This window comes from Protopterus annectens, chromosome 1.part2 (assembly GCF_019279795.1).
Source record: "Protopterus annectens isolate FY-2018-M chromosome 1.part2, PAN1.0, whole genome shotgun sequence".
Taxonomy (NCBI): Eukaryota; Metazoa; Chordata; order Ceratodontiformes; family Protopteridae; genus Protopterus; species Protopterus annectens.
Window position 1 is genome coordinate 517,875,500 of NC_056727.1, and position 11,731 is coordinate 517,887,230.

At 40.3% G+C, this 11,731-nt stretch overlaps 1 pseudogene; it reads left to right on the top strand.

Annotated features, from left to right (window-relative positions):
• The first annotated feature begins 10,655 nt into the window (after positions 1-10,655).
• On the top strand, positions 10,656-11,404 carry LOC122792375 (annotated as a pseudogene).
• Positions 11,405-11,731: the final 327 nt, after the last annotated feature.

Below are 11,731 nucleotides of genomic sequence, written 5' to 3' on the forward strand. Positions count from 1 at the left end.
TGCACCACACAGCCCTCAAGCTGCTGTAGCAGTTCTCCAAACTCCTTTCAGAGCTCACTACCCACCAAACCCTGGACCTGGCTTCGGGTAACAGGATCCTGTCTGCGTCCACTCCCAGAGGGGATGAGCCCTATCCCCTAAGGTGGTTCCACCCGAAGGTGGAGCAGGACCAGCGGACAAGGTGGTCCTGGGGTGGGCCCCAGATGTGCTGGGGCCCAGTGTCATGGCCAGATGAGGTGGGAGAGGTGGGACCAGCCTTCCCAAATGTGCTATGTTGTTACAGTTTTAGAACATATGTGGGTTAGTAATAGTCAACACAATCCAGGATTAGTGATTACCATTAACCCAAAACAACAGATTTGGAACAGTTGCATAGCAAACAGAACACATGCATATATGGAACTACTGTGGCCATTATAGCAGCATGCAGGTTACATTGATAGCAACAGACCACCAATGATAGCATTTCAACATGGAACATTAATAGAAACACATTTCAATATTTATTGAACAGTAGGACATGTCCCAACAGTAGGTTTGGTGTAAACATACCCATTGATTTTTGTGTTTAGATTATTGTTGCAGATATTGTGGAGGGAGAGAGAGATGCCTATTAATGACTTGTATATCCTTGCAGTACTCACAACTTTAATGATCATTGCTCTAATTATTACTCTACAGGTATTATTACAATATCTTATGGCCTTGGTTTGGGCAGTGGCATGTTTGTACACAGTGTATACTTCAACTGTCTTATAGCTAAATTCTAACTCTCTTACCTGGTAGACCTGTGGAGGGGATGTTTGTTAACACTACCTGACTGTTTCTACACATATTCCCAGATTCCTAGTAAAAATTATACACATACCTTTCAATCTCTTAATGCACAGCATGAGGACAAAGCTTGACAACATGGGGGTACAAACAGGGACATATTTTGAATATTGCTCTTATAAACTTTTAGACAGTTACTAGAGTAACAGGATTTGTTTTGATATACATTTTCTGAAAGATTTGAAGTCTGACACTGTAATGTATGTCATTATTTGGTGACTACAATCCTGAGATTGTCCCAGTGATTTGCCAGGTAAAAAGAGGAACAGGACAAAAATATGAGCCAAATATCTGGACATTCTGGGAAAATCTATACAGTTGAGAGGTATGATTATGCATACAGGTTACTACCACTCCCAGGATTCGAACCATGGCTGTCTGCTAAAAATAGAACATTTTTTTGTTTTATCAGAGTGAGTTATTTAGAAATTGCTGTCTGTTCCTTTAGTGTTTTCTGTCTAAGTCTCTCTTGATTGTACAATCTGACTTTGTAATTACAACAGTCTTATACAGACATTCCTAGACATATTTTTATGTTGCACAGTGTGAGAAACAGTGGTTGACACAACAGTACTATTCTGATATCAGGTCTTGGTGAATGTTACATGTCAGGCCATACAATACCAGAGTAAACACAACCAGTTCAGGATTTAAAACTTTATTGCCAGGCCGTTACAGTTTTATTTAAATATGACCTATATGGGACTATTACTGTCATATTATCTGGTTTATTCAGTACAAGCCATACACAGTTTTTATACTGCCAGATGACTTTCTTACTACTTTATATTTATTTGGTATGACTACTACAAGCAGGATTGTTACTCACCAGCCTTGCGATGCAGCCTTTGCAACCTACTGGCATGGGCTTCCTGATTCGCAGCCCGCTCAGCTGCAGCTGTAAAGGGAATAGAGAAATATTTAGGCATACCTATCCATCAAATACACATGCTGGACTTTAGTAAACAGTTATTGATATGAATACTTACACACTGCTGGGACATCACCCCTCTGCCTTGCTTCTTGAACCCACTCATCCAAGAGCTCCCTCTTCCTCCGCTTCAAGTCAGCATAGTGGTGCCGGACCTGTCACCAGTCCAAGGGATACCAGTGGCACTGGTGAGATTACAGGCGAGATGGTCCCAGGCTTCTGCTTTATATTGGGATTTGGGTGCCCTGGTACTGGCCCTGCAGCAGTCTCTCACCATGTTTTTTTTACCAGGAGTCCTACCATAAACTTGGACTTCTGTATGCCCCAGCGCTGTGCCTGGAAGAGCATGCCCTCACCAACACCTGCCATACTGCCTACAATGAGAAGCTGCAACCAGTTATGAGCTGTATTCCCACCTGGAGGGTTTAAATACAGCCAGTTTCCTGGTTTTGAATATGCTGTAAGCTAAGCTAAGGTTGGCAGTGCTTAAAGGGGCAGATTCTTCACTGCTTACCAATAGGCAAATCTGCTTAGCAGTCATATTTACACAATGCTTACACCTGGTAAGCAGAGTTTTGCAATGCTTAGCATTGCTTACTTTTTATTTTATAGACTATCTGTTCTATGGAATTGATTCAACATTCATTGCATATTATAAATTTGTTTACTGTCCCTAACATCCCCAATGTGCTTTCATTACATTTATTCATGTGTGACTATACTGTATAGGGCACTTGTGTTTATATGGAGGTTTCACAACTTTATTAAACTGACACCTCACATCTGGACCTACTACAGTACTCTGGTTAACAAATGTATGTTATTTAGTAGTTAATTATAAAAAAAAATGTATGTACTGCTTTCACATGTAAAATGCAAATGGGTTCAAATAGGGATCAAACCAGGAAGGGCTGCTTGCAACGTGTACACTCTAACCACTACACTATTGCAGTACTGCTTATGTTGGATGTCGCTTCCTATTTAACTTCCTGTGCTGTTTAAGCTGGACTAAGCGTAGCTAAGCAATGGGCACACCCACACAGCTACACTTAAACTGTTTTGCATGTATAAAAAAATATATATTTGTTGTGTTTTATTATTTGTACCCTTCAGAATATACCTGCTAATGCTGAACCTGTTATTCTATCAACTTTCTGCTTTGTGGGAGGATTGTCCCTTATGACTTTGTCCACATTCCTTACTCTGATGGGTTGGGAGGTGTGCGCTATGTGCTTATGCTACATCTGTTATTCTTTCAACTTTTGCCTTGGTAGGGACGATTGTCCCTTATGGCTTTGACAAGATTTCTTACCCTGACGGGTTGGTGGTATTACTAGCATTCTCGCTTGTTTTATATTGCCGAACAGTGTGTGCACGGGGTGTGTGTATTGTAAGAGCACTGCTGTCAGACAAAATCTCAATGCTTCCTATGGACATCTTCTAAAGAGGGAAACCTTAGTCTTCTACCATGGGTACTCCCTCCCAGATTCTCAACCCCAAAAGGAAACTGAAAAGTTGGGAAGACATCCCTTATCCAAACCAAGAAGATGCCCTGAAACTGCCTGGACTCCAGGAAAAATCTCAATGCTCGCTACGGACATCTTCCAAAGAGGGAAACCTCAGCTTGCTTGAAGTTGCACTCAAGTATATCCACAGTAGTAAAGTACTAAAACAGAATATTCTTTTATTTTGATTTCTGCTGCCATTTCCCCTTCCGCCAGTAGGTGGCAGCAAGCTCACCCAACATACATTTTGCTCTCAAACTTTTTTTCCCTATTTTTCACCAACATAGTGCCAATCATGAGCGGACAAGGTAATCCGCTGTGGCGACCCCTAACCAGGAAAAGCCGAAAGAAGAAGAAGAAGAAGAATAAGTCTATTCAAACATTGCATCTCCTCCCTCACTGAAATAAACTCTAACTTTTCCTCACTTGCTCTAACTATGTATCTAACTTATTCAAACTCTGCTGAGTATCCACTTACTCAACGACTGTAGCCCCTCTTGTCAAGCTCCGAATCTCAGTTTGCTGATTATTTTTTCTCTGCAGGCTCCCACTCCTCTGGTTCCCACTCCATTCCCTGCCCCCCTACCCCCCAACACTCCTCCTCCCCCCGAAATCTCCCTTAAGCCAGTCTCCACCAACACTATAAAAAGACAACTCCAAAAGCTAAAACCATGCCGCAATGCCCCTGATAACCTTCCAGACAATTTTATTCAAATATCAGCCGAATCAATAGCCTATCCCATATCCATTCTCATAAATAGATCCATTCAGGAGTCCTATGTACCAACCATCTGGTGACATGCATTCATAATCCCTCTCCACAAAGACGGTAAGAACACAGACATTACCAACTTCAGACCCATAGCTATACTCTCTCCTCTCTCAAATATTCTAGAAAATAAATCCACTCCCAGCTCATGCCCTACCTAACCCAGCACAAACTCCTCTCTCCTACTCAGCACGGCTTCTGCCCCAGTCACAGCACCATGACAGCCCTCCTTTCCTTCCTTGAAACAGTCAACTTAGCACTTGATAGTGGCAAATACATATCTTCTCTATTTTTAGACCTCTCAAAGGCATTCAACACAATCTCCCATTCCCTACTCCTCTCCCAGCTCTCACACTTACACCTATCTCCCTCAACCTTATCCTGGTTCTCCAGCTACCTTTCCATGCATCAACAGGCTGTACAATGGAAAGAATCAACCTCCCCTTTCTTACCTACACCCACATGAGTTCCTCAAGGATCAGTACTGGGCCCTCTCCTATTTAACTTATTCATCAACAATTGCCACCACTCCATCCCAGATGCCTCTGTCATCCAATACGCTGACGACTCCACCATCATCTGCTCAGCCTTCTGCCCCTCCAAACTTTTACTCAATACCCAAATAGCCTTCTCCAAAACTGAATCATGCATGCAATCCCATCACCTAGCCCTAAATGCCAACAAAACAAAACTAATGATTTTCACTCCCACCAAAACCTCCAAATTCAGCAAAGACCAATTTTCCATAAAAAGCCACAACAACACCTCTCTAGAAATCATTCCTAGTACCAGGCTACTTGGCATTACAATTGATGAAAACCTTAAATTTGACTCCCACATCCTCTCTACAATCAAAAAATCCCACCAGAAAATTGGTCTCCTCTACAGACGTAACTACTACCTTACTCACTCCTCCCATCAGGCCCTCGCAACTACCTTCCTCCTCCCCTCTCTCTTGTATGGTGCTCCCCTATTTTTTAACCTACAACTTGGCCTCTGCTCCAAACTCAAAGCCTGTTACAACAAAATCTGCAAATTTGCAACCAATTCTAAGAACTCTTCCCATCACTGCCACTCCCTGCACACCCTAAACTAGCTAGAACTCCACAACCACCTAAAATACCTACAACTTACTACAGCCCACAAACTCATCTTTAAACCTACAGAATGCCCCTCTCTAGCCAAATCTCTAACTTCCTACACACCTAGCCGCACCCTCAGATCCAAAAGCCAAAACCTCCAGCAGGTACACAAACCCCTACACCCACCTGGCCAACTATTTCTATCCCACACTATAGCCAAACTGTGGAACGCTCTACCCACACCACTACATAACATACCTAACCATAACAACTTCAAATCCATGCTTCTCTCCCATCTGTCCTCCAAATGGGAATGTCCTTCACATGCTCCCACTTAAAACACCCACACCACTAGTCTCCAAACCTAAATCGACTTTCTTTGCCAGATTTACAAAATGTCATTTGTCTTTCTCTTAACATCTTTCCAAACACTTTTGCATGCTAGCCTCTGGCCTATCGTACACATTTCTCAAACTGATATCCTCCTAATTGCAAAACAGTCTATATGTTAGTGTAAAACTGTTAATCCTGTACAGACTAATATTGACATATGAAACTTACAGTATCTATTAGAATTGTGAAATTCTTCTGTATTCTGCCTTTTTGTAAGTTTACACATTTCTGTACTTTATATTTTGTAATGCTGAAAATTTCTCTACTTTATAAATTTATCTAATTTTACAAATCTCTGTATTTTATAATATGTACCGGAGCTTTTCTCCTCGGGTCTCCACTGAAAATGGACCACAAGCCCATCTGGACTAACCCGGTTAACAAACAATAATAAATAAATAAATAAATAACACCCTTTGCACTCGTACACAGAACCATGTCCGTTTAACAGCACAGCAGTGCACCTTCATGAATATGCATGGCGCGCTGTCGTGCTGTATGGGAACAGTCCCTTCCATGCAGGAATAAGCTATTCCTGCATGGAAGTTTGCTGAATCCCGAGGTTAGTTTAAATTATGTTTATTTTATTATCACTCTAATGTGGCCATGACATGGCAATTTGTAATGCAGTATTCTTACTTAAACTAATATGCATAGTTTTACACTGCATATCTAAATCAGTAAACAACCGTGCAAAAAAAAGATACTGACTATGTTTCCATATAGGACAGTTTTCTTCTGCCATTTCTAAGTAACTTTTTATTTCCTTTTTTAGTTTTCAGTTTTTTTTTTTAAAAGTTACGGACTATAAACTGTCTTTCTACTAACTGGGATATTTATTAACCATATAGTTTCATAGTTTCATAGTTTGGTACTAGGCTATCTGCCCCAGGGCATTTATAAGCCTAGCCATAGTGATGTGGCTTTCACCACCCCATGTAATGGTACAAAAGTGTACAGAATAGATTTAGAATACTGTGCCTATGTCTAGTAGTGACACAGTGAAGACCCCCTTACATAATAGAATTAGTTTACTGTGCCTCTGTCTAATAGTGACACAGAGATGACCCCTGGGGTAAACCTACGATCTCCCATCCACTCGTCAAGATTTCTCTTGAAGAGAGTCAGTGAGGGGCTCTGCCTAACATGAACTGGGATTCTGTTCCAGAGTATGGGAAGCCTTTGAGTTATGAATCTGTCCCTCCAGCATGTCCTATTCATATTTGTGCTGAGGTTCAAATCTTTAGCTCTCGTGGTTCTGATGGATTTGGATTTTTTGAGGTGGAGCATGTCCATTAATTCCTGATTGGACATGGCCTTGTACGTCAGGCACAGATCACCTCTGAGTAGGCGGCATGCTACTGAATAGAGTTGGATATGAATGTTAGTTTCTTGCTAATTGCATATAATTTTTTTGCAGCATGGTAAAACAAAGTCATAGTGCAGCTTTAGCTTGTGAGTTATGAGCTTATATAACTATTGTCCCCCATCCTGAGTATGTTGTGACCTTTTTGATTATATTCATCATGACTGCTGGGATACTATTAGACAATAGTAAGGGCATTTTGGGTCAGATTCCAAAACATAGTTGCACACAGAGTAAAGTGCTGGAGGAATAATTCAGTGAAATAAGGGCAGATGAGTTTCCAAGAGCAATCAAAAATGTTAATGAGCAAAGCATAGAATAACCAGCTGCAGGCTCCACACACTTGTGCCAGGTTCCAGATCAAAAGGGGTGCCCTAATGACTATAAAATGCGACAATATAATACAAGATACTTTAATATAAGCATTCAGTGGAGGCCACTTTGACTGGCACTACTACAGGAAAATGTACACTACAGTTCACTTTTTTCCCTGCAAATTCTGCAGCAAAGTTCAGAATAATGTAAAATGTTGTAAATGCACTCCAGCAGCCTTGGATTTTACAGACTATATTAAAGGACAATTAGCAAATTAATTCTGACTATAGACAGCCAGTATGGCACTGAGCCAAGCTTTACTTAAGCTAGTTCTCTGATGAGGAAATAATTGATAGATACATATTAGATAGAGAGCTTGTGCAGGCAGTGCATGGGATGTGTGCATCCCACCCCACACGTCTTTACATAGCCTCTGGGGTAATCCAGTCCTAGTAGAAACAGTGGTGTTTCTGAGTCAGGGGATGCAAACCTGTAGAGCTTTCCAGCAGCATATGCCTAATACCAAAGCAGTGCCCCAGACAGCTGCTAGTTGCATACTAAGACAGTTCTTGGCAGCTATGTCCAGCAAAGAAGATGAGTTCTTGTATTCCTAGCAACACTCAAAGAGTGCCAGGTTACCATGAAACATTTCTATGCCATTGCCAACTTCTGTGTCTTTGGTACAAATGATTCCATTCATGTTCTAATCAAAACCCCTTATGCTGATAGTACAGGGCATTACATTAACAGAAAAGGGTGACCATCACTCACTTATCAGGTAGTGTACTCAGCAGACAGCCTCACTATTAACCTGATGACAACACATCCCAGTACTGTGGTTTAAGTGCAGCAATATGGACAGAAAGTATCCTAAGGGCAGCTTTTAAGTGGATGACATCCCTGAGGGGCTACTCTTTAGTAAGTATATCCGTGAATGATTAATGTGTTCTATTTCATTGCATGGTAGCATGAAGCAACTCAGCATTGTGACCTGACAGCCCTAGGTGTGTGTTATCTAATACTAAGGACCCCAGATGTCTCAAGTGGAACTATCAGAGCAATCACAAGATAATCAGGACACAAGGTTGAGAACATCCAGATATGGCCGACAAATGCTGCAGTCATATATACTAGCTTGTGTATCACATTTTTGTGACATGTCATGTCAGCTATACACATGAACATCGATAAAAAGGTGATGTGTACCAACTGGTATCAGCACCACATGTGAAATCCACAGTAATCCATCTGAGAGTTGTTCATAGGAGCATCATATATCCCATACAAGTATCTAATTGTCTCATGCTACACAATAAACCACCTTCACAGAATCTATGTGGATGCTTACAGGAAAGTACATAACTAGGAAGGTAGTACAGGTACATCACCTACTGCAGACATACTTGCAGGTGCATGACCCGCATGTGGCAAATGCCAATGTTTTGCAAAAATTCATGGATACTCATTCCATATGTCTACTGTAGTATGCATTAATAGTACACTACTGTGTGTAGGAGATTGGCTGCAGTCATATGTGTTGGGAGGAAGTAACACAACATACTTGCATAAGGGATGCAGAATGTGTGATCCAGAGGCATAAATGACATGATGCATAAATAGCACATTGTGCCACAACTAATTCCAAAATGCATATTATACAATATGGATATGGAAGAATTAAAAATGTGCAGACTTCATGCTAAGCAGTCCCATACATGGTATAGCTGTGAGAAGGGACGCACATAGCATCTCAGACAAGATTATCAAGGCCAGTAATATCTAATCATAACTAAGATACCTGAACAACACCTGAAAGTACACACATACATATAAATAGCAGTGTAGGAAAATAAGTCAAAGTTTAACCGTTTGGAGCAAAATACAATCTAGGATTAGCAGCATAACATATATATATATATATATATATATATATATATATATATATATATATATATATATATATATATATATAGATATGTATGGAAGCAGATATGAATCTTATATGCATGTGGTGCTACGGGTACATAGATCATGAAGTGCTTAGCTTGGGATGTGAGACAGGTAAATGCATGTGCCATGGCTTTGTGCAGCATAGTCACAGGAAGTAACTAGAATAATATGCCATATGTAACATGGATATGCTCCTATGTGTATACTTGTGCAACCAGTATTGGAAAACAATTGGGAAAGATGTATTATTCATGATTTATGTCATAGCTGACAATATCATTTGTGTACATGAAGCAGTTATAAACACATACATAACAAGAAAGCCAATGTACAGCAGAATTATATGTGCGATATATGGACAGGAAAGCTTATTACAACAAATTAAATATGTGAACATATGTACATGACATTGGCAATGGTTTGAAGTGCTTTCAATGAAAGGTTACACAAACAAATTTGTGTGGCATCAGACATATTAAGCACCAGTTACATGCACAGTGTGACGTAATCAGTCCTGTGGTCATTATTGCTACAGGGTTAGGGTGACACAATAAGGCACATATTGGGAAAACTGTCAAGATAACATTGACATAAGTGAGATGTCCATACAGCTCATACTGTGGTCTTGGCTGCCCGTTTCACATGAAGAAATCTGTCCAAAGGTGCTGTACTACTCATCTATTGGGAGCACAATTTGAACAGTGGGACACACTAGGAGTCTGTGAAGTGGCGCAAGGTTAATGATGGAACATGTCAGTTTGGATATGGCCATGATGCCCCACAGCAGCTTTATGTACACACTACAGAAGAGTCATTAACTCATTAACCCCGAGTACCTTCTCATGGCGCCTCTGTGCTTAACACAGAGCGCACCATGAGAAGATAGGAATTGCATTATGTTAACCTTGAGTGCCTTCTCCCAGCGCAGTTAACTTTGTAGTCTGATAGTAACTCCAATGTTGAAAATTAAGTTAAAAATTAACTGAACTCTGTCAGTTACCGTGTCAGCTTAATTTTCTGCATACAGTTACATGGTGGTTATATTTGAGTTTTCGGAGAAAATCGGCTTGCAAGTCACTCTGTACTTTCTTGTCATAGCAAGCCGATTTTCTATACAAGCAAGCCATTCTGTCCAATCACAGTACACATAACTCCTCCACCCCCTGACCTAAAATCCTTTGTTATGTGCTTATAATATATAATACGCACATACAGTAAAGTTACTTTAATATGTTGTCTTCATGTCAGCTGCAAAGTAAAAGTCCACTGAAGGTGACCAAGACAAGTTATATTTATGCTGTATTAATACAAATTCCAGTATATTTTGTAAGTAAGCAGCTGACATTTGATAATATTATGAACTTGTGTTTTTAGGTAGCAGTGTTAAAAAGCATTTTTCATACACAAATCCGCTTCTATGTCAGCTGAAGCTGTAAAAGTAATAACGTAGTGTGTGCATGTGCCTTGTTACAGCATTTCAAAGGCCGATCTCCATATGCATTTTGAAACTATGGCCATTAAACTTCAGCAGTTACAAACATTTTTGAATGAAAGTGTTATGTTTTTACCTTCTTACAATTTACGACAGGCTCAATATGCCTTACAAAAGCTGCAAGATGCAATGATTGAGAAAAGAGATGAGCTGATACCCAAGAAATAGTTTGCCTTTAAAGCGCATAAAAAGAGGTTTTTGTCCCGAAAGAGAAATCAGTGCTGGGCTGTATAGACAGACCAAAAGAGAAGGCAAAAGCACCTACTGTGTCTGTTTGTGGATTTTCTAATGTAGCCTCCCAAAATCTGGTAAAATTCTCAGACAATGTAAATAGTAAAGATGCCCTTCTCAGCAACGTGTCAGATTGCACAGTGAAGCTGTTTGGTGCCCCAAATACACTTCATATTAAAAACGTCATAAATTCTAAAATTTTATGTGGTCCCGTGTCCACGTCTGTATTTGTGGATGAATGTAAGGATTGCATTTTTGTTCTTGCTTGCCAGCAACTCCGAACCCACGGTACCAAGGACACATCTGTGTATTTGCACGTAACAAGCAGAGCAATTATAGAGGACTGTAGTGATATTCGTTTTCCACCTTATAGCTGGTGGTATGAAGGACTCGAGAAAGACTTTGAAACTGCTGGCTTACAAAGAAACACAAATAACTGGAACTGTGTGGATAATTTTAACTGGCTTTCACTAGAGGTACACTCTAACTGGAGTGTCATCCCTGATGAGGAAAGGATAAAGGTGTGGGATTCGTAGCCTTCATGCTATTGGGATCATTCCAGGCATTGCTCTTTTTGAGGGCTGGATTGGCAGTGTTTGCAATGAATAGTACCAATACTTTGGTGAAGCTCGGACCTTTGCAGCACTTTTGAAACACGGGGTGTGACTTAGATGTTGAATATGCCACCATTTTAGTTTAAACTTAAACTTTTTGCTGCTGCTGTTAGTGATATTTATATTAGGTACACCTTTTCGCCACTGTAATTCTATAAAGTGATAGTAATACACTGTAATAAATGAAGGAAAGTACTTGTAATAGCGTACTGGCTGACATTTGTTTTTGCTTTATGCATTAAAATAATG